Genomic DNA, 24,631 nt, shown 5'->3' with positions numbered 1-24,631 from the left:
CCAGGAGAACATCCCTCTATATTGATTGGTCAAAGCCATCCCAATCCCGAACCAAGGCAAATGGCTCAGTAGGGACTAAGTTCAGCAGAAGTTTCCTCATCTCATGGAGGAACTCAATGTAAATGGAGACCACTGCTTCCTAAGGGGGTAGGACTGATCCAGGTGGATATTAGTGACTACTCGCCTATTCCACTTGGACCCTCAACATTTTTCTTTTAGTTTATTTTAGTTTCCTTAATTGTAGCACAATTTACTACTTTTGGCAGTTTTTCGGGTCCTCAATTTTCAGATCCATTTTGAGGCCCTAAACGACATTTTTTGGCCAAATGCATCTACTGATCTCATTGGAAATGGCATTACCAGTGGTAGTCCTCAAAGAGATATTTCCATTGACGTATCATATTTATCAAAGAAAGCTAATGTGGCCAAGTTACGACCCCGGGAAGTTGGTTGCCCAACTAACCGCAAAAGGGCCCATAAACTCTTGGTATTACATCTCCTCGGGTTAGGGTTTTGGTTGTTTAGAATTTTTCTCATTGTTCAATAATGAAAAGGCCCTTGAGCCTCATCGTAACTGAATTCAGAGGCATGTGTCCACCACATCTCTTCTAGGAGATAAGCTACCATCAGCCGTGCTAGCCTTATTTACATTATGTTTGTAAGCATATTTCAGTATTTGATATTAATGAAATGAAGTGTTATTTCTCCTACATCTTTATATTTATAGTTATATCTATAATTTGCTTCATTCCTATTTCAATATGGATCACTCTCCTTTGTTCATCTTGGTGTCTTTGAGTTAGTCTTTCAAGGAGATGATTTCATTCAAATTGTTGACTTCATACATGCCAACTATCTTATCATACCTGTCCTTAGACTTCGTAAAATTTCTAACATATGCAAGTAAATTATCTTGTAAGCCATAGGTTATAATTTGTCTTTGTTTTAACTCACCTTTCTTGTTGTTGTTCTCGATAACAGTAGAAGCATTCTCTGGAGGCTCAAGCACTTTTCCTTGAATGTAGCCAAAAACATCATTGTTGCTAGCTATCATTAGGTGAATTTTGAGGTCTAAAATGGGCATCCTAAGAAAAGTAGACAAAAAAAAATAAAACTTAAAGAACAAATAGGATTCAATATCATTATGTCAACCATGGGAATGATTCACAATTTTTGGAGTAAAAAAGTAAAAATATTAAAATATAATAAAAAATAAAACTACTTTTTCAACTCCTATTTTCAACTTATCTCCCTAAGATTTTACTCGAATTTCAAGTGGGAGTACTTGTTCGATGAAAAATTTAATTCCTCATGCAAACATTACCCATGTTACATACTTTTGATGGGCCCTGTTACAAGAAAAATGAAAAATACATGAAAAACGTGATTGCAATCACATTTTTGATGCATTTCTCATTTTTCATGTAGTAAGGTCCATTGAAATTATGTAACATGCATACTCATTGGATGAGGAATCAAATTGGGCATCCAACGAGTGTTTCTTCTTGAAATTTGAGTAAATTGATAGAGTGATAAGTTGAAAATACGAGTTGAAAAAATATGTTTTTCTTTTTTCCCTCTAAAATGTGATGATGTAATCTAATCCTATTTTATTATTTTAAATATTTCTTAGGAAGCCCATTCCATACCTCAAAACTCCCATAATGGATATCCAACCACTTTCCATTCAACAATGTTAGATGAGTCACCCAACTTCTCATTTTCCTTGAAGAAGGAAGACATCTTGACCCAGCTAGATTGGGTCCTTCAACTTTTCCAAAGATGATTGCTTAAAATCTTGTCTCCTTTTTGGGATTTCCTTCACCTTAGCTTTGATACCATATTAAATTTTCAGATTGTTATATGTTGTATCAATTACTTTAGCTTAGTTCAACACTTCACAACAATCTTTCCAATAACGATTAATCTTTTTAGTCATCAACAATAATTGAATATAGAACAATAAATGCAATGAAAAAGTAGATAATCAACACATCAAAAATATACACAAGGTTTTGTCAAAGACCAAGGATAAACCCCACAAGGGGGGAATCCTTTGAAATTCTTCTTCTATTAGATTGTCATAAAATGTTTAGTAGACAATACAATGATTGATGTACAATATTCAACGAAATAACCCAATAAAATTGAGAAATATGTTTCCAACATCAATATAAATCAGAGACAACTTTCCCTGTGTGTGGTCAACTGCAATCAACTTTGGTCAATGGTCAAATTTCAGTCAAAATTCCTAGTTGTAGGGAGGAGGATTTGTGTGAGTGAATGAAGGGCTATAGTCACTCACTTGAGCCTACATGCCATCAAATGCAGTCAAATCTATCCTTTGACGAGCCATCAACTGTAACCCAAAAACCTAAAAACATATTGGGGCTTCGGACACTATAATTTCATACTTTTATGAACTTCTTTTGTTGACCCACCCTCAAACCTGTCTCAACCAATTAATGAAGAAGAAAAGAAGAATATTCTTGGTGATCTCCAAATGAGCTCGAGTTCACTTGTCTTTATAGGTTTCCAAGGGTAACCAATTTACCATTAGGGTTGACCTTTTCTAATGTGTATGTGCAGGCTTTCCTTCGTAAGTACAATTTCTCTTGTCCAAATTTGATTATCTTTATGTCAATTTTGGTATTGCTCTCGAAAGAGGAATTCAATGTAATCATCATCTCCATCATATGATTTTTCCAAAGTGGGAATTGGCCCTAGTTTCCAATTCAAACAACATGGGAATCCCTCGAGACCCATGTTGCTCACTAAGGGCAACAGTGAGCCAACTACATTAAAAAATTCAGAATCCCCAAGTCTATATGATGGTTAAAATTTGCTCTTGCTTTTATTAGTTTACATGTTGGTTTCTTAGCATTCAATTTATAGTGGTAATAGAAAGTTAAAGGCCTTAAGCCAAACTTTTTGTAATTTTGATATCCTTACACTTTGTCAATTTTAAATGTTGAAACAACTTCAATTTTTCTCTTTATCGACCTCTCTAGTGAAAACCAAAGCAAGTAATAATATTGTTCTCTGTATTGAAAAAAAAATTAATGTTTGTTGCAATAATTTTTTTACAAATTGGTATAAGAGGGATGTATAAATTCTTATGTCATAAACATATAATTTATAGTAACATTTACAAACATTTCAATACCAATAAATTATTTCAGCATCCACTTTAAGTTATTATATAAAGAAAAAAGTATCTAAAAACTAAATCAATTTATTTATTTATTATGTTAATAGATTATTTTTGCATCAAAATTAATTCTAAAAGTATTTAACATTAGTGTAAGGATAATTAATTTAAGAAAATATTTTAACAAGTCTTTCTTAAACCAAGTTATCCTTAAAAAGGAGTAACGATGCAAAGTCAAATAAATGTTGAGATACATACCTATTATAGCTGGTTCTATATTTGAATGTATGAAACGTAAGTAGTTAGCAACTACGCCAACACCTACAAAAACATACTAAATTATTATTATTATCATTATTATTATTGGAAAAAATATTATATATCAAGGATAATGAATATATATGTGTTTGTATCTCTACAACCATACTTTGATAAATTTATCATAATCTTACCTATAGAATCAAAATTCTCACACCACCTTGAATTTTCAGCCTATACATTCATCAAGTTAATCATGGACAATGAGTTAGACATCCTTATAATCACATCTCCAAACATTAACTTCTGCATCCATTACAAAAAAGAGTTTATAGTCTCAAGTTCCTCCACATCAATGAACACATAAAGGCCTAGTGTACCATCTAGAAATGACATATTTCAATTTGTGAATGATATCATTAAAGGACACCCACTCAAAATAAATAAAAGAATTCTTGACGTCTCTAAGGATGGGTTCAAGTTTAACATTACCCACCAAAGCCTTTTGGGTAACCTAATATATCACAAGTTTAGAAACACCCAATACTTGCATTTTTTTTACTTCTTTTTCTATTTTCATTTCAAAAGAAAGTCAACCTCAATAATCTAATATTTATTATTTGAAACTCTCCCTAGAACAAATTTTATAAACATACACAGAGTGTGATTTAATAATAGGATGATTCTATCTCATACAAATTAATATTACTAACCTAAATACATCATAACCCTGGACATACCAAGCACCAAGAGGGATCAAATTTATTTTCACTTTAAAAGAAGTTTGCACCTCAAGAGCTTTGACCCCTCTCTACACTTGGTAGATCCAGATTTAAGATGGATCTAGGATGGTTTAATTATTAATAATTTATCATTATAATTATTAATTTAATTCAATTTATATTTATAATTCCATTTGATTTGATGTAGTCAAAATGTTTGAATTAATAATTATAATTAGTAATTTTATTTCTTTTTTTAATTGTATTTTTCATTTATTTGTATTCTTATCTAATTTTACCTAATCAAAATGTTTACATAACATAACATCACATAACACAGCATAACCTTACAACATCTCTCAGTGGAATTATTATTATTATTATTATTATTACCAACCTAGATCCATCTTAACCCCAGATCTATCAAACACCAAAAGGGAGAAAATATCTTTAGGTGCAAACTCTTTTTTAAGTGTAAAATATGAGGAAAGGTTTTCACCTCAAGAGATTTGATCCCTCTCGGCACTTGATAGATCCAAGTTTAAGATATATCTATAATGGTTATATAATACTATATAATATCTATATTTATATCTATGTTTCACTTTCTTATTCCCTCTCTCTATCTCAACCTCAAAACATACACTCTCTCTCCATATGTATATATATATATCTCTCCCTTGCTCTCTCTCCATATCTTCCTTGTCACTCCCTCCCTCTCTCCACCTTTCTCCCTTTATGTCTTTCTTATGCCCTCCCCCTCTTTCCCTTTCCAGCTCCACTTCTCTCTCCTTCTCTCTCTCGAGTCCTCTCTCTCCTCCTTCCTCTGCCTCCCTTCCCTATGTCTATACTGCCATCATTGCCTTCTCTCTTCCCTCCAACTCTGTCACTATCTTCCTCTCTCTCTCCTTCTCTCTCTCCCCTCCATGTTTGTGTCTTCCTATCTCTCTTCCCCTTCTCCCCCTATATCTCTTTGTCTCTACTCTCTTTGCCATTCTCTCTCTCTTCCACCCCTCTCTCTCTCTCACCACCCTCCAACTTGGTCACTAGGCCCACCTTCCACCCCCACCCCCCTATCTCTATATAAATTAAAAATCCTTAATTTGTTGTAAAATTTTGAACTTATATCTTGGATTAATACTTTTATATATAAAGTTCACATCTTTATATATAAAAGCATTCACAATTTTATTTTATTAAAACTTTGATTTGATTTATATGAGAATATTTTTAATAGACATGAGGAGAGAGGGTGTAGATATGTCTCAAAATTAATTAGAATCCTTTTCATTTTAGATTTGATTAAGAAAATGTAATGAAATTAAGTAAAAATAAAATATTTTGTAAAATATTATGATTGTGAAATAAGTTATGGTTTTTGGGCATGTGGTAGGAGAGAGGGATTAGATATATCTCAAAATTAATTAGAATCTTTTTCATTTTAGATTCGATTAAAAAAAATCATGAAATTAAATTAAAATAAAATATTTTATAAAATATTCTGATTACGAAATAAGTTATGGATTTTGGGCATGTTGTATTGATAAGTGAGGGTATTTTCCATTGGTATTCTAACAAGGCATATTTACAAGTTAATAATATCCATGGTAAAGTGGGGTTAACTATCCATGGTTAAAAATCTTTTCATATTGTTATAAAATATTTTGATTGTGAAATAAGTTATGATTTTTTGGGTATAAAATATCGATAAGTCTTGGTATTGGCTCATGGCATCGTAACAAATCCTATTCACAAGTTCATAATATAAATGGAAAAGTGGGGGTGAATATCCATGGTTAGGAATCTTGTCGTATTGTTATATGATATTTTGATTGTGAAATAAGTTATGTTTTTTGAGAAAGTGGTATTGATAAGCCATGTTGTTCGCCAATGGTATTTTAACAAAGCCTATTTACATGTTAATAATATCCATGGTAAAGTGGGGGTGAATATCCATGCTTGAGAATATTTTCATATTGTAATAAAATATTTTGATTGTGAAATAAGTTATATTTTCTAGGTATGTGGTATTGATAAACCATTTTACCTAGCCCAAGGTATTATAAAAAATCCCATTTACAAGTTAATAATATCTATAGTAAAGCAGGGGTGAATATCCATGGTTAAGATTCTTTTCATGTTGTTATAAACTAGCAATTGCACCAAATGTTGCAAAGGAACATCATAAGGAAATAACGTATAGAGAAAGTGCATAAATGAAGAGAGATGTGTTATGTTATAATTTCAGTGAGAGAAATAACATGGTGTTAAAAGTAAAGTGAACTCCCCTTTGGTTATCCTATTGATTTGCACTGCAATATGAAAATTGAGGGAATTCTTAGCAGTTTTAACAATGTACTTGTACCTTTAGTTTTGTTTTATTCCCTTTGTCTAGAAAACATTAATCTCTTTAGAAATTATGAGCATTTAGAAACTTAATTATGGAAGCAAGAAAGTTGTGTATCACATAATACGAAATTTTATGCACTTATTTCCCACTAAAATATTGGAAAATGACTTTGAACGGGAAAAGCTCAAGGCCCAAACACAACCCCTTGCTTATACCCAACCACAATATCCTTTTGGGCTATCTAGTTTCTTGATTTTTTACTCTAATATAAATTTATTTCTATAAAATTCTCAGTGATACTTACAATATAGTCTTGAATCAATAGTCTTTCCTAAATTGTCTTTCATGTCAGTTGTTTGTATAAATATGCCTAAGTCTATTTTTTTAAAGTCCTTTTTCTTGGTAGTCTGGTGTGATGGTTGTAACGTTTTGCTATCATTTTCTGTTGCAATAGAGCCCATGGAAATTATATCAACCACAGTGATTTTGTGTGAGCCTAAATTCCTCCCCAATTAATTCTACAACAACTATACCTATGTTTATTTCAATTTCTTAATACCATTCCTCACTTTTGAAAACTGAATATTTCTAGTTTATATTTTCCTCAAATGATGTGAATTATCCTATCTGATTAAATCATACAACAACTATATCTATGTTTATTTCAATTGCTTAATACCATTCCTCACTTTTGAACATTGAATCTTTCTGGTTTATATCTTCCTCAAATGATGGTAATTAGCCCATCTGATTAAATTCTACAACAATTGTGTCTATCTTCATTTCAATTTCTTAATCCCATTCCTCACTTTTGAAAACATAATCTTTCTGGTTTATATCTTCCTCAAATGATGTGAATTACCATATTTGATTATCTCTTGCATATCAAATAGGAAGATCTATGCAGGTCTTTTACATCCATCTTGATTTAAATTTATTTTTGTCTCCAATTGTCACATGATAACAAACTCTTTTTGTTAATTTGTATGCTTTTTGGAAAGTTTTCAGAATTTTTTGGCATACAGCTCCATGTTTCATGTTATGATGCTCACATAATATATATATATATATATATATATATATATATATATATATATATATATATATATATATATATATATATATATATTATCGACACACAAGGATTTTGGTTTCCATCCATTGTCAACATGATCATACTGTATAGTTGATTTTTTATTTCTAGTGCTTTGAGAATATTTTTGCATCTTCTCAACCACTTCCATGCATTGTCCACATTTATTTTCACAAGGGGGCATGGTCTTCCTTTCTTATGTTTCTAACCATCAAGCAAACCTTATAAACCAACTTTATTCTTTCTACTACCAATTGTAGAAATTGTTAAATGACCTTGCCTTGACTTTTTGACTTTCGGTCCTTGTTCTCTTGAACTTCTCATCACATGTTTTTGGAAAATTATTTTTGATTCAAAGGTATATGCCTTTAAACTTGTATATTTTTCTATGAAAGTAAACATTTCCTCTGAAACATATATTCTCTTATTGACATAGTTATGCATCCTCTATCTCCTAAATACTCATTGCTTTAGTCCTGTGTCAGTTTTGAAAGCATCCTCAACAATTTCATGATTGCTCTTTTCATTTTTTACTACCTCCCTAGAACTATAGACTCTCCTTGACCTATTTGGACATACATCATTTGAAGATATGTTTCTTATAGCCCATGCCCGAGTTTTCTATAGAGGAGGAAATTAATAAACACCCCCGAAATAATTTTCTTCACTTGTTACTCCGTCCACTTTATCATCATGATTTCCATCTATTACTCCCTAAATATTTTGTTGTTGCTTCAATTCCAAGCATGATATCAAAAGATAATAATAATTCTCACCTGTAGGGAAGATATGATGAACATCATGACACACCCTGTGAGATTTGAACTCAAATCTCCATCCTACTATAAGGAGATGCATTTTTGCTTTTATGTAAGTTTGCTTCTTTACAGTATTGTCCAAATTAAGATTATATTTAAGGGTTTCTCAATTAAAATATTAAACATCAAAAGTTTCTCCTTTTATAGGAGACTCTCGTGATTCAGCTCATATGCACCCTAACTTTTTTAGTTGTACAAGTTTTCCATAAATGCCTAAATAAAATGACATGTCACTAGATATTCCTTTCCTCATTGAAGAGGTCATTGCATCATCTAATCCAGTGCCTAGATCCTTTAATAATAACCCATAAAATTCATAATATTCTTGTTAATTCTAGTGTGCCTCCTTGGTTGGAGACTAGGACAAAATTTTCTCAGTACAATCTCCTTCATTGGCTAGAACAAGAGGTACATGTGCTTGTTCTTTTTTTGGCTCTTTGAATGCTATTTTATTTTTTTATGTGTTACTTCATGTTTAATACCATCATCATCATCTAGAATATGACTATCCTGAAGTGGCCATAAATTTCCTTTATTATAAGGATATTTTATTCTAAATCCTCTTGCAAGATAGGAAATAAGGCCTACACTAAACTCTACAATAGAATTTATATCTCTAGAAAGAAATTCCCTCTACTAAACTATGAAAAAGACTTCATATGTCTACAAAGAAATTCCCCAGGGAAACCCAACCGCCAAGGGTTTTAGGTCAATAAATTTCTCTCAATATTTCCAAGCACTATTAAATTTCTGCAAAACCAAGAAGCTCTAGAAGGTGGTTGAAAAATAATCCCAACTATCGCTAAATGAATTTGATTGTCATTTCTGTAGTAGAAAATAAAACACATGGAATATGTTGGAAATAGTTCCATATATTTCATCCACTGCTTTTTATCGTCTCATTTATGGAGTACAAAAATAATCAAACACTTAATGAACACTAAGGTAATTAATTCTTGACTAGCTTACTATTTTTCATATCTGCAAGAAATTAGTGACAAAGAATCAACATTAGTAAATTAAAAATGTTTAAAATTTTATTTGGTCTGGTCTTTAAATGAAAAATTAAATGTTCAACAAGCTTTTGTATTGCAAGCAATCAACATGCAAGCCACACAACTATATATTAGAACAATTATTAAGCTACCATAAGGTAACAACCATTGGTGTGTAAGGTTTCAAAGGACTGCCATATGGACAAAAGACCGCTTATATGTTATCTTCGATAAATAGATGAAGAAAACACCCAAAAAAAGATATCAAGGCACACATGCCATGCATAATGTGCATCATTTAAAAACAATAGAGAATGTAACCGAAAACATAAGGAACTTGTACCTATGCAAAACCCAATTATCATGAAGGTATTTAACACCCTCAAAGAGCTGCAACATCAAACATTTAACTTTGCTCTACCTGAAATACTTTTTCATGGTTTCCGTGAGTCCTTTTACATCATGCTCCATGTATTCCATCACCATAAAAATGTTTTCCAAGTTGCTTCCTTCCACTACTTCCTTTACATCAACAATCGATGAGTGATGGAATGATAGAAAGACATTTATCTCCCTTAGATAAGTCATCGGAAATCCATCTCTCTCTTTTTCGATTTTTACCTTTTTCAGAGTGACTATCTCCCTAGTTTTCTTATTCTTAGATCCGTAGACAACTCCATATGTGCCTTCATCTATCTTGGTAGGCCTCTCCAATTCATTGACATTTATACAATATTGTATCATATCAATCATTCGTTGTGCGAGTGGAATATCAAGTTGAACTGAGGACTTGGTTGTTGTCCAATATTATCATCTTCACTATTGCTGCCATCATCTAGTTCCATAAGCTCTGATTAACTCAATTCCAAGTCAGATTGTGCATCTCTTCTTACATCATCTTTCCTCGATACACCACCAATACCTTAACCTGCATCATCCTCGAAACGTTTTGATTTTCCTCTTGCACCCTTTGATCTCTTTCCCATGTATTCTCCTAGTTGAGGAGAAATACTCTGACCACTTCCATGATTAATGCCACTGCACTCTGAAGAGTACCTCCCCTACTCACTTTCCATGTTGGTTGAATTTCTTTCCCGTTTCTTTTTACCCTAATTCTCAGACCTTGCATATTTGGGATAATTATATTCATCTGACTAGCAAGAAGCTAAAATGTAGAAAAGTTATAAAGGCTCTTCCTCATATTCAAGCTTCAAAATGTCAAGCAGATGTCTAGGTTTCCTCTCATCCTTTGATGACATATATTGAAGGTCTTATGTTGGAAAAATATCCTCTTCTTTGCCATGACTTCAATTGCCTTTAGAGTGAGGAGTTGGGAGTTCGTGTAAGAGTGGATAAATAGAATCTTCACACCCTTGATGTGTGAGGAAAGAGGTAGGTCCTTTTGATCCAAACCCATGTGAGTTCCTACCTCCAAAGTCACTTGGAGAAATCTAGTTAAATACAATGGATTTTCCATACACCAAGGGTTTTGGTTTCCATTCATTGTCAACATGATCACATTATGTTGTTGATTTTTCTTTTCTAGGGCTCTTAGATAATTTGTGCATCTTATCAACCACTTCCATGAATTTTCAACATTTATTTTCACAATGGGGCATGGTCTTTCTTTCTTACATTTCTAACCTTCAAGAAAATCTTATAAAACAACTTTATGATTTCTACTACTAATTGCATAAACTGTTAATTGACATCGTCTTGAATTTTTGAGTTTCGGTCTTTGTGCGCTTAGACTTCTCATCATATTTTTCTGGAAAAAAACTCTTTGATTAAAAGGTATATTTCTTTACCCGAGTACATTATCTATAAGAGGAAACATGTTAGGTCCATATAATACTAGTGATTCCCCCATTACTATTGTCGTTGTATACCTTATTATTATTGCTGTGCCCCTATTGTCCCCATATTGTTATTATTGTGCCCCATAGAATCCCTCTATATGGAAAGGAGGTTTTATCATTTGAGTCATCCAAGAATTGTTGACTTGTGTAATGTAAAGGAGGTTCCCCCTCGAAGAGGCCGAATTCCAAGGCGTAGATCTATCTTTTCTATCTTTTTGTGAGCTGGTTTCATAACATTTGGTATCAGAGCTTTGGATTCTAGGGTTTCGCTGCTCCAAACACGTTATCGTGGTATTTGCGCTATAACTTTTTTTATGCAACATTTCAGACGCTAAAAAAAAACCTATTTGGGTTGAAATCGTTCTAAACCTTGGCTCCCAATTATAGAGCTTTTTGCACTATATTTTTGGAGATATGACCTAAGGAAGTTGGCCTTTTTGCAGCCTCCTAAATTACATTCCAAATAGGTGACCTGGGAAAAATCGTCATAATTTTTTTTCAGTATCAGATTAAAAATTCATAAGAATTTACAGAAGGAGGACGAACTGTAGTTTCCTGTATATTTTTCAGATACTAAGGTCAAAACAGTGACACATGGCACTTCATACAATTTCGCTCTTCTTAAAGGGTATATAATCAGGTCATCTTGGGAGATTGTGCATAATTGTTCCTTCAAGAATCTAAATTCGATCAGACTAGTGGCATTGGGAAGAGGATGCAGAGGGCTACTACAGCTCACAATGGAAGTAACGAAATTACAGAGATACATCAGATGCAATATCGAGCTCCTATAGAGTGAAAAAATGTGTGTAGATTTTTTTAAATTTTTGCATAAGCTTGGTTTGAAAAATTAGTTTCAAGGAACTCGAAGGGAATAGTGAAGAATTATTAGCATTAATTAATTCCCCAAAGAAAGGAAATGGAAACACCTAGTAAGCAACCCGAAAGCTCTAGCATGACTCTTGAAGAAGAGGAAGAAATGCAACATGATATATCAAAATTACAAGACCAAGTACAACAAATTTCACTGTCACTAAAGGTAAATGAAGCCAAGATGAATGGCATGGAAGCTAATATGAATGGCATGCAAGTTAAGATGAATGGCGTGAAAGCCAAGATGGATGGCATGGAAGCTAAGATGGATGGCATGGACAATAAGATGGAAAATTGAAGATAAATTTGAATAAGTTGCTACAAGAAATGGTAACTAATGGTGAAAGGGTAGTAAAGGAAACTCATGATGAGAACAAAAGAGATGTTAATCATGATTTCATAGACTCTAATGTTGAATTGAAGACCCACCATATTCCAAAAATCATTATGAGGAAGTTTGATGGAAAGGATCCTACAACGTGGATACTACAGATGGAGTAATTTTTCGATCTCCATAATGTGAAAAACACACAAAAGCTACATATTGCAACTTTATATTTGGAACCAAATTAGTTTGTATGGTATCAATGGATTTGCTCTCGTAAAAAAATTGACACTTGAGCAATTTTTAAGGAATAAATGATAGTATATTATGAGGATACAAAAGCAACACCTTTTTTAGCCAATTGATAAGTCTCAAACAAAAGGGTTCGATGATGGAGCACATTGAGAACTTCCAAAAATTGAACATAACAGTAAAATATATTCTAGAGGAGCATAGGATTGATGTCTTCATAGGGATTTTGAAGGATAGTATCCAACATGATGTTCTCCTTTAGGAACCTGATTCATTGAAGAAGGCATTTAGGCTAGCAAGAAAAATGGAAAGAAAAATTATGGCAACTAGGAAGCCTACAACTCACAACTATAAAGATGGAAGTGTTGTTGCCCCTAGCCTTCCACAACCTATAAGGATGACACTACAACAATTGGAAGAAAAAATAGCAAAAGGGCTTTGTTACAGTTTTGATAGAAAATACACTAAAGGTCATAAGTGTGTTGAGAAGAAATTATTCTACATAGATTGTGAAGAGGAGGAAGAAAAGGAAAAAGAAATGTCGAAAGAAGAGGATATACTCCAGGAACAAACCCTATATAAAGAAGAAATGAATCCGACCATATTTTGTAATGAATTGGATGGAATTACCACTCCTCAAACTATCAAAATAGAAGGACATATCAAGAAGAAATAGGTAATAGTGTTGATTGGTCCAGGAAGTACCCACAATTTTATTCATTGTAAGGTAGCAAAAGAATTGAATTGTTTCCTATATTCAACACCAGAGTTTCAAGTGATGGTTGCAAGCGGAGCAACCATAAATTTCTCTGGAAAGTGCCATAGTATCAAGCTATCCATGAAAGAATATGTATTGAATAGCCCAATGCTTTCCATTCCAATGGGAGGTGCTCATGTTGTACTAGGAGTCCAATGGCTACAATCCTTGGGTACAGTAGCTTTTAATTTTTAAGAACTTTTCATGAAATTTTCTACGGAAGGAAAGGAAGTTGAATTAAGGGGTATTTCAGGGAAACCGAGAAAGATAATAATCTTTAACAATATGACAAAGCTTCTAAAATATGAACAATGAGGAGTAATTGCACAATTATATTCGCTAGATGTTTCCACATCGAAATCATCTATTTCTCCAAATCTCCAAAAAGTCTTGGACAATCATTCCAAAGTATTTGAGACACCCAAAGGTCTGCCACCTCTTCATGATCATGATCATGCTATTCATTTGATTCTAGGAAGTGTTCCTCCAAACATCAGGCCGTACAGATATCCCTATGCCCAAAAGAGTGAAATTGAACGTATGGTTGCTGAGATGCTAGAGGCTGGTATAATTCAACCCAGTCAAAGTTCTTTCTTTGTACTAGTAGTATTGGTGCACAAGAAGGATGGATCATGGCGCATGCGTCTGGATTATAGGGAGCTCAACAAGCTCACCATTAAAGATAAATTTCCCATTCCCGTCATTGATGAATTATTGGATGAATTGCATGGATCAATTCACTTCACCAAGTTGGATCTTCATTCAGGATATCATCAAATCAGAATGAAGATTGAATACATTTCGGAAAAAACATTCAGAAGTCATGAGGGTCATTATGAATTTTTGGTCATGCCTTTTGGCCTTACCAATGCACCTTCTACATTTCAAGGTTTGATGAATTCCATTTTCAAACCCTTCCTTAGAAAATTTGTGTTAGTATTTTTTGACGATATACTAATCTATAACAAGTCTTGGAAGGATCATGTTGAACATGTTGACAGGGTGCTACACCTTTTGGAGGAGAATAAATTATATGGAAAAAGCTCCAAATGTTTCTTTGGAGTACAAGAGGTGGAATATCTGGGTCATATTGTATCTCATGAAGGTGTTAAGGTAGACCCTAGCAAAATGAAATCCATTAAGCAATGGAAAATCCCCACATCCATAAAGCATTTTCCAAGATTTCTTGGGTTGACAGGGTATTATCACAAGTTTGTTAAGAATTATGGGAGAATAGCAGCACCTCTAACAACATTATTGAAGAAATATGCATTTTCATGGACTCCAGAAGCAACAAAGACCTTCGGACATCTTAAAGAGGCAATGTGCCAAGCACCGGTCTTAGCTACACCGGAGTTCACAAAAGCCTTTATTGTGGAATGTGATGCTTCAAGAAATGGAATTGGCGTTGTTTTAATGCAAGATGAAAGACCCATTTCTTTCGAAAGTCATCCAATCAAGGGAAAGTATTTACACAAAGCTATTTATGAGAACGAAATGTTTGCAATACTACATGCACTTAAGAAATGGTGACCCTACCTAATGGGTAGACACTTCAAGGTAAAAATGGATCATGATACCCTTAAATACTTTTTAGAACAAAGATTATCCTCTAAATACCAAAAAAATTGGGTCACAAAGATGTTGGGTTATGACTTTGAAATCATCTACAAAAAGGGGAGGCAAAATGTTGTGGCAGATGCACTCTCAAGAAAGGATGAGGATGTGGAAGCATTGTTGTGCACCATTTCTATTATCCAACCAGATTGGATAAATGAAGCAAGGGAGGAATGGAAGAATGACGAGGAAGTGTGGGCACTTATTCAAAAGTTACTACAAGATTCCAGCACATCTGATACACTTAGCTGGAAAAATGATTCGTTATGGTAAAAAGATCACTTATAACTCTATAAGAATTCCCAATTAAAACAAAAGATTCTTATGGAATTGCACACTTCTCCGTTAGGAGGGCACTCAGGATTTTTAAAAACTTACCATAGCATTAAGAAGGAATTTTTTTGGGATGGCCTCAAATCAGATATTCAAAAGTTTGTGGTAGAATGTTTGGTTTGCCAACAAAATAAAGTTGAAACAATTAAGAGCCCATGTCTATTACAACATTTATCAATTCCAAGCCAACGTTGGGAGGAGGTTTCAATGGATTTTATCACAGGTTTACCAAAGTCTGAAGGAAAGAGTCATGATCGTGATAGTTGACAAACTTACCAAGTATGCACACTTTTGTGCATTATCACATCCATTTAAAGCCAGTACAGTTTCCACTACATTTATGGAAACAATTCAAAAGATACATGGAAACCCAATGATTATTGTAAGTGACAGAGATCCCATTTTCACTGGAAGTTTTTAGACAAAATTATTTTCTTGTCTTGGTACTCAGTTAGCTCATAGCTCATCCTATCATCCTCAATCTGATGGGTAAACTGAGATAGTAAACAAATGTTTGGAAGGATATCTTCATTTATTTGTATTTGATAAATAGACATAATGGGTTAAATGGTTTCCTCTGGCTGAATGGCGGTGTAACACTTCCTTCCATACTATAACAAAAATCACCCCATTTATGGCACTTTATGGATATCAGTGACCATCCATCACATCATATTTAAGAGAAAATTATAAGGTTCGAGGACTGGAACATCACATCAAGCATCAACAACAAGTTCTCCAATTCTTAAAGGGTAACCTCATGCTTGCACAGAATAGAATGAAACAACAGGCAGATCAACATCACAACGAAAGAAGTTTTAATGTAGGTGATTGGGTATTCCTACAGCTACAACCATATAAGCAAATGTCCCTCAAGCAAGCTAAGAAGGATAATAAATTATCACCAAAGTATTATGGTTTGTGCAAGGTGTTCCAAGAGATTGGTACTATGGCATACAAATTGTAGCTTCCTGTAGCTTCTCGAGTGCACCTAGTTTTCCATGTTTCATGTTTAACGAAGGTTGTAGGCGACAAGATCCTAGTTGAAACAATATTGCCATAACTTGGCGAGGAAGGAAAAATTATATTGGACTCGGAAGTAGTCACATACACAAGAACTCGATAGCGATGAAATCGATCAATTTCTGAGTATCTCATCAAGTGGAAGAACTTATCTACTAAAGATTCCACATGCGAGGATGAGAATTTTATACAGAAGCATCCAGAACTACTCAAGCGTTGAGGACAACACTTTTTTGAAGGAGAGGATCATCTTAGCTCCCTATAATGATAGTGATTCCCCCATTACTATTGTCGTTGTATCCCTTATTATTATTGTTGTGCCCCTATTGTCCCCATATTGTTATTATTGTGCCCCATAGAATCCATCTATATAGAAAGAAGGTTTTATCATTTCAATCATCCATGAATTTTTCATTTGTCTAATGTAAAGGAGGTTTCCCCCTCGAAGAGGCTGAATTTTAAGGTGTTGATCGATCTTTTCTATCTTTTTGTGAGCTGGTTTCATAACAGAACGTTTGATCTAAAATATGTATCCTCTTATTGACATGATTATGCATCTTCTATCTCCTAAATACTTGTTACTTTAGTCTTGTGTCAGTTTTGAAAGCGTCATCATCAATTTCATTATTTTTGTTTTCATGTCTTACTACTTCCATGGAACAATAAACTCTCCTTGACCTCTTTGGACATACGAAATTTGAAGACATGATTCTTACAAGCCATGCCCAAGTTTTCTATAGAGGAGGAAATGAAGAAACACCCCCAAAAGCATTTTCTTTTAACTTGTTATCCCCTCCACATTATCATCATGATTTCCATCTATTACTCCCTAAACATTTTATTGCTGCTTCGATGCCAAGCATGCTTGTAAAAGAGAATAATAATTTTGACTTGTAGGGGAGATTTAACGAACATCATAACATCCCTAGCAAGATTTTAACTCAGATATCCATCCTACAGTAAGGAGATGCATTTTCGCTCTTATGCAAGGTTGTTTCGTTAAAGTCTTGTCCAAATTAAGATTATAGTTAAGGGTTGCTTGAGGAAAATATTCAACATCAAAGGCTTATGCTTTTGCACAAAACTCCCATGATTCATCTTCTATGCACCCTAACATGTTCACCTATACAGGTTTTCCATGAATTCCTAAATAAAGTGACATTTCACTAGATATTTCTTTCCTCATTGAAGATGTCATTGTCTCCTCCAATCCACTACTATATCCTTCAATAATACCCCATCAAATTTACATTCTTCTTGGCCTTTCTGGTTTGCCTCCTTGGTTGGAGACTCGGACATAATTTGCTCAATACAATCTAGTTCATTGGCTAGAACAAGGGGTACTTGTTCTTGTTCTTCTTTTGTATCTTTGAATGTCATTATCTTTTTCTTTTTGTTAACTGGGGTTGAATATCATAATCATCATCATCATCATCCAAAATATGACTATCCTGAAGTGGCTATATATTTCCTTTCTTATAAGGAGATTTTCTTTTAAATCCACCAGCAAGATAGGAAAAAAGACCTCCACTAAGCTTTGCAATAAACTTCAGATGTCTAAAAAGAGCTTCCCTCCACTAAGATATGCAATAGACTTTAGATGTCTGCAAATAATTCTCAAAGTAAACCCAACCACCAAGGCTTTTATGTCAATCAATTTCACTCAATATTTCCAACCATTATTGAATTTTTTCAAAACCTAGAAGCTTTGGAAGGAGGTTGAAAAATAATCCCAACTATTTCATTGAATGAATTTGATCATCATTTCTGGAGTAGAAAAGAAAACCCATATAAGATGTTGGAAATAATTCCATCTATTTCATTGAATGAATTTTATCATGTGATCCGGACTTAAACAGGAACGCAACAAATTACAGGGATAACCATAAACACAGATATGCAGTGGAAATAATACTTCATTTCACTAATGTAAAATACTGAAATATGCTTACAAACAGTAATGGAAATAAACTAGCTAGGGCGATGGCAGCTTATCTCTGAGAAGAGATGTGGTGGCTACATGCCTCTGAATTGTGTTACAATGAGGCTCGAAGGCCTATTTATTGTTGAGAAACAATGGAAAACCCTTAACATTCCATAACCTAACCCTAGAAGATGAAACGCCAAACTGTGGGCCCCGTTTGGGTAAATTGGTACACCAACTTCCCGGGGTCATAACTTTGGCATACGATCTTTGTTTGACGCGTACAATAGCTCGTTAGAAAGATCTATCTGAGCACTACTACTTTGGTGGGCAACATGGGTCCATCAAAATGGCTCTGGATGTTGAGGATCCGAAAAATTGCTCCGGATGTTGAAGACCCGAAAAACTACTAAAAATAGTAAGTTGTGCTACAATTAAGGAAACTGAAAATGCTAAGAGAAATAATGGTGGGGGTCCAGGTGGACTTGGTAGGTGGCCACCAATATCCACCTGGATCATTCCTCCCCCCTTAGGAAGCAATGGTCCCCATTGCGTTGAGTTCCTCCATGAGATGAGGAAACTTTTGCTGAACTTGTTCCCTGGTGAGCCACTTGCCCTGGTGAAGGAGTTGGCTTGCTTTGACAACTCGATACAGTTTGATATTGTGTTGGAGAGTGTTCTTGATCTGTGTGTCCATGATATGATCAGTTGTAGCTTGTTCCATGCAATCTTGATTTAATTCTGTGGGTGTGAGTTGTTCTGCAATGTCGGATGTGTCTAGCAATGGTGGAACGTATGGCCGAAGGCAATCCACATTGAACACTGGGTGAAAGCCAAGGAATGGGGGAATGCTAAGCTCAAATGCATTGTCTCCCATAGCCTTAGTAATGGTGTAAGGACCATATTGGAGTGGTCTCAGTTTTCGATAGGCTCCAGTAAGACATTCCTTTTGCAAATGCAACTAGACTTTGTCGCCCACCTGAAACTTATGTGGCACCCGATCTTGATCATGTCATTGCTTGTACTTGGCATTTGATTTCTCCACAATGTCATGGACCTGCTGGCGAATATGTTGGATGCGCTCAATGAAGCTGGTGGCCTTATCTGTTTCGGACTGGACATGAACCGAATTTATGTGAGCAGCTGCAAGTGGCATGGCCACATCAATGGGGCATGGTGGCTGGAATCCCAAACCCACCTAAAAAGGGCTACGGCTAGTGGAGCTGTGAAGAGCTCGGTTGTAGCTGTGCTGAACACAGGTGAGGCCCTTGTCCCATGTGCTTGGATGCTTTGAGTTATACATGCGTAGAATGTGCACAACCATCCTATTGATAACCTCTATCTAGCCATCAGTTTGAGGATGGAAGGCTGTGGACTTCGTGAGTTTGGTGTTCAGCATTGACCAGAGACTGAACCAAAATGTACTGAGGAACCGACTGCCCCGATCTCAGATGATAGACTATGGGATCCCAAAGTGCACCCACATTCATTCAAAGAAGAGTTTAGTAGTGGCTTCTGCTATGATATTCTTCTTGCAGGCCACCATAATGGCCATCTTCGAGATCCTATCGACGACCACAAAAACACAGTCATTTCCATGCTTAGTGGAAGGAAGGCCTAACATGTAATCCATGGAGATGGATTACCAATGTCGACTAGGGGTAGGCAGGGGGGTATAGAGGTTGTGCTTCTTGATGGTTGGTTTGGTAATGGCACAGGTAGTACATGATCTGATGTACTTCCCAACATCCTGTCGAAGATTTGGCCAATAGAAATAATTTTGCAGTATTGCCACTGTTTTCTCGACCCCGAAATGCCCAGCAGCCCAACTGTAGTGTGCTTCCAAAATCATCTTGGCACGCTCACTTGAAGGAACACAAAGGTGACCCAGGTGGCATAACATGGCATCTTGGAGGTGAAAATCTGGAACATGCCAACCCTCCAAGAGTGTCTGGTATGTGTGGCCAAATTCTAGGTCGCTTTTGTAGAGAAGTGGCCAATCAGAAGTCTCGTGCCCACAAGAGTTGAGCACGGTGGTTAACGCCATGACCGGTGGTCGACTGAGGCAATCTGCAACATTATTGGTGTTGCCCTTCTTATACTTGATATTCAAGTGGAACTGTTGCAGGTATATAGACCACTTATGATGGTGATCCTTCTGCAATTTCCCTTGGGTTTGTATGGACTGCAGGGGTCTGTGGTCTGTGTGGATGACCGTTTTCTTCCCCAAAATGTAATGCTTCCATTGTCAACAGGCCTACACAATGGAATACATCTCTTTATCATAAGTGGGTTACTTCTGGACTGTGTCTGAAAGTGTTTCACTGTCATATGCCACTGGATGTCCATGTTGAGTAAGGACTGCCCCAATAGCATAGTCAGAGGCATCTGTCTCGAACTCAAATGGTTGTTGTAAATCTGGTAACACGAGCACTAGTGCCGTGCAGAAATGATCCTTCAACTCTATGAATGCCTTTTGTTGAGATTTAGACCAAAAGAATTTTGCTTTCGCCCCTCCCATGGTGACTTGACTCAAGGGCCAAGTAATATGAGAAAACCCCAACACGAACCTACGGTAGAAGCTGGAAAGACCTAGAAAGCTATGGAGCTCTGTTAGAGTAGTTGGAGATGGCCAATCCTGAATGACTTGGATCTTGGCTAGATCCACATGCACCCCCTGTTCATCAATGATGTATCCCAGATACTGAACCTGGGTCATGCCAAAAGTGCATTTCTCCAAATTGGCACATAGCTTGTGTTGCCACAGTGTTTGGAGAACCTATCGGATGTGGTGGAGGTGCTCTTCCCAACTCTGGATAAAGATCAGAATGTCATCCAATTATACTACTACAAATGAGTCGGTGAATGGCCGCAAGATGTCATCCATTAGCCTCATGAAGGTTTCAGGAGCATTCGTCAATCTGAAAGGCATAACCAACCATTCGAAAAGGCCCTCCTTGGATTTGAAGGCAGTCTTCCACACATCAGAGGGTTCGATTGGTACCTGGTGATATCCTGACTTCAGATCGATCTTGCTGAAATATTTCGCCCCCTTTAGCTGGTCCCGAAGGTCATCAATCCATGGGATCGGGTAACTATTACAGACAGTGATATTGTTCAGCGCCTGATAGTCAATACAGAGTCTCCACGTCCCATCCTTCTTCTGTACCAACACGATTGGGCTCCCACAAGGTGATGAACTCAGATGGATTGGACCTTTCCGCAAGAGCTCCTGAATCTACCTCTTGATTCCATTGTTCTCTAGAACGGAGTGCCGATAAATTGGTCCATTGGGTAGCGGCATACCTGGGGTCAGACCGATGGAGTGCCTGACCTGACAGTGCAGAGGAACCCCTGCGGGGGAGGTGAAGATGTCCTCATACTCCTCCACGACCTTGTCCATCTGTAGTTGTCGTGCGGATGGGCCCTGTCTAGAGGTTGCGGCCACTATCTTCTTCTTTCCCTGAGGGCGTATCATCAGGAAAACAAATTTCTTGGTTTTGGAAATGAGCTTACTACATTGTTTTGCAGTAATAAAAGAGATGGCGGTAGGTGGTGCTACCTCTGGTATCCTGTAAAACGTATTTCCCAATGTAATGGAGGGTCTTGATTCATACACAGCATGTCGCTTCCACAAGTATGGTTGTCCTAATAATACATCACAAACTTCAAGGGGAGCAATGTCACACAATACCTCATCCATGAAGGGCTTGATGTTGTATGGAAGGTGACACTGCTGGCTCACACAAAGATCTCGTCCTTGGTGAAGCCACCCAATGGTGTATGGTTGTGGATGTGCTGTGGTCGGTAAGCCCAACCGCTTCACGACCTCTACCGAAATGAGGTTCTTTTGGCTCCCGCTATCAACAATGAACTGTATCGGGGAACCCTTTACCCACATCTGGGAGTGGAAGAGACGCTCCTCCTCCTCTGGATCTTCGGGTTCATTTTTCTGGATCTTGGCGGTAGCAACAATGGCGTTGGGATCCGCATCAATAATCTGCTTCCCTTTATCATTTCCCTTGTCAGGTTCTAACGCAGAGTCGAAACATGCATCTGATTCTGAAACCTTTAGCTCAGCCACCAGTGACTACTTGGCCCAACACTCGCTTGTGTTGTGAGTGGAGCTCTTATGGAGCTCACACCATTTTCCTGTGTCCTTTTTCAGCTTTGCGGTGTTGTTCTTTGCTTGCAGCTTCGGCGGGTTGTCTTGGGCTTCCCTGCCTTCGCTTTGTCCTTTGTTCTGTGGTTTAGGGGCACGTTTCCCCTGCTTTGGATTAGCAGATCCAAAGTCTCGCTTCTTTTGTTTAAACTTCTGCTCGACCTTGACGACATATCGGTATTCTATGCCAAGCGAGGAGATGTTCAGGAATTGTATTTCTTCCTGGATGTACTTGTGCAGACAGCCGTAGTATTTGAGTATCAAATGCTGCTCTGAATCCTTGATACCCAACTTTGTGCGAAGGGTATGGAAAAGATTGGTGAACTCCAGCACGTCTTGGTCCCTTCCCTTCCGCAGCGTGATCCACTTTATGTATTCATCCTCATAGCTTCCAACAGGGTAGTACTGCGCATTGATGGCATCCCAAAATGAATTCCAGGTGGGTGCGGATGAAAATAGTGAGACAATACTTTCATCCTTCTGCTCACAGTAGGTTTCCCACCAGTCCTTGACGTGGGGGGCTACTTTGAGAAGAGCGAAAACAATCTTTTCCTGACTCAAAAATTCATGAATAGAAAAATAACCCTGAAACAGATTTAACCATTTATCTACAGCATCTACATCTATCTCACCCTTGAATATGGGGATTTTAGAATTAACTTGTACCTTAAAGGGCGTGGCATTTCTAGAGTAGCTGCTAGAAGCCGATGTGTCGCTTCTGGGTAGTCGTTGAAGGATTTGGGCAAAGTTGTCCATCATCGCGTTTTGTTGCCGCTCGAGGGATTCTTTGAGCAAGATTTTGATAGGATCTTTTGCCCCCTCATCTTTCTTGTCATCTACCATGGGAGGCTGTCAGGATTTGCGAGGCTGGTCTTGCAAAGGTTCGACCAGTTCAAGCCCTAACTCCTTATATCCTGACCTTGTTAGGGACATGCAAAGAAAAACAGAGAAAAAGTAGACCGCTCTGATACCACTGATCTAGACTTAAACATGAATGCAACAAATTACATAGATAACCATAAACACAGATATGCAGTGGAAATAATACTTCATTTCATTAATGTAAAATATTGAAATATGCTTACAAACAGTAATGGAAATAAAGTAGCTAGGGCGATGGTAGCTTATCTCTGAGAAGAGATGTGGTGGCTACATGCCTCTGAACTATGTTACAATGAGGCTTGAAGGCCTATTTATTGTTGAGAAACAATGGAAAACCATTAACATTCCAAAACCTAACCCCAGAAGATGAAACGCCAAACTGTGGGCCCCGTTTGGGTAAATTGGTACACCAACCTCCCGGGGTCGTAACTTTGGCATACGATCTTTGTTTGACGCGTACAATAGCTCGTTAGAAAGATCTATCTGAGCACTCCCAGAATTCCAAAAAAACATCGTTTAGGGCCTCAAAACGGCTCCGGAAGTTTAGGACCCAAAAAACTGCTAAAAATAGTAATTTGTGCTACAATTAAGGAAACTGAAAATGCTGAGAGAAATAATGGTGGAGGTCCAGGTGGACTTGGCAGGTGGCCACCAATATCCACCTGGATCATCATGTCATTTCTGGAGTACAAAAAGAATATGGAGAAGGAGCATCATAATATCCCTTTCCTTTCTCAAGAGATTTAGATTTACGGTCCCTTTCCAAGTGCCCTTGCTTTCCACATTTCCAAGACACCTTTATATGTTTTCTTGGATATTTATAAGTCCCCTCTAGATTTAGATCTCCCACTCAAGGACTTACTTTTGTTTCTAGGCTGGGACCCTCCTCATATAGACAAGGCATCACCATTCTGGCCCTCCATATTTTCCCATATCATCTACTCCGATAGTAAGGATGAGACTATTTCACCAAACTCCAAGGCAGTTACATTGCTACCTATTGCAACAACTAGACTATCCCACAAATTCCGTAGAGAACACAACAAACTGATGCACTTATCTTCATCTAAAATTTTAATATCAACAAATAATAACTATATTATCACATTATTAAATGCCTTCAGATGCTCTTTCATAGAGTCTCCATCTTTCATCCTCAGGTTATAGAGCTTTTTCCATAGGAACAATTTATTAACCAGAGACTTAGATTGGAACAATGTCCGTAAATTGTCCCACA

At 36.4% G+C, this 24,631-nt stretch overlaps 1 pseudogene; it reads right to left on the bottom strand.

Moving 5' to 3' along the window:
• Positions 1-9,681: 9,681 nt before the first annotated feature.
• LOC149159068 (cyclin-dependent kinase G-2-like) lies at positions 9,682-24,304 on the bottom strand (annotated as a pseudogene).
• Positions 24,305-24,631: the final 327 nt, after the last annotated feature.

This window comes from Pinus tabuliformis, chromosome 5_2 (assembly GCF_031772625.1).
Source record: "Pinus tabuliformis cultivar Carrire ecotype Pingquan chromosome 5_2, CPIR1, whole genome shotgun sequence".
Lineage (NCBI taxonomy): Eukaryota > Viridiplantae > Streptophyta > Pinopsida > Pinales > Pinaceae > Pinus > Pinus tabuliformis.
This window is presented reverse-complemented; position numbering and strand designations above follow the sequence as displayed.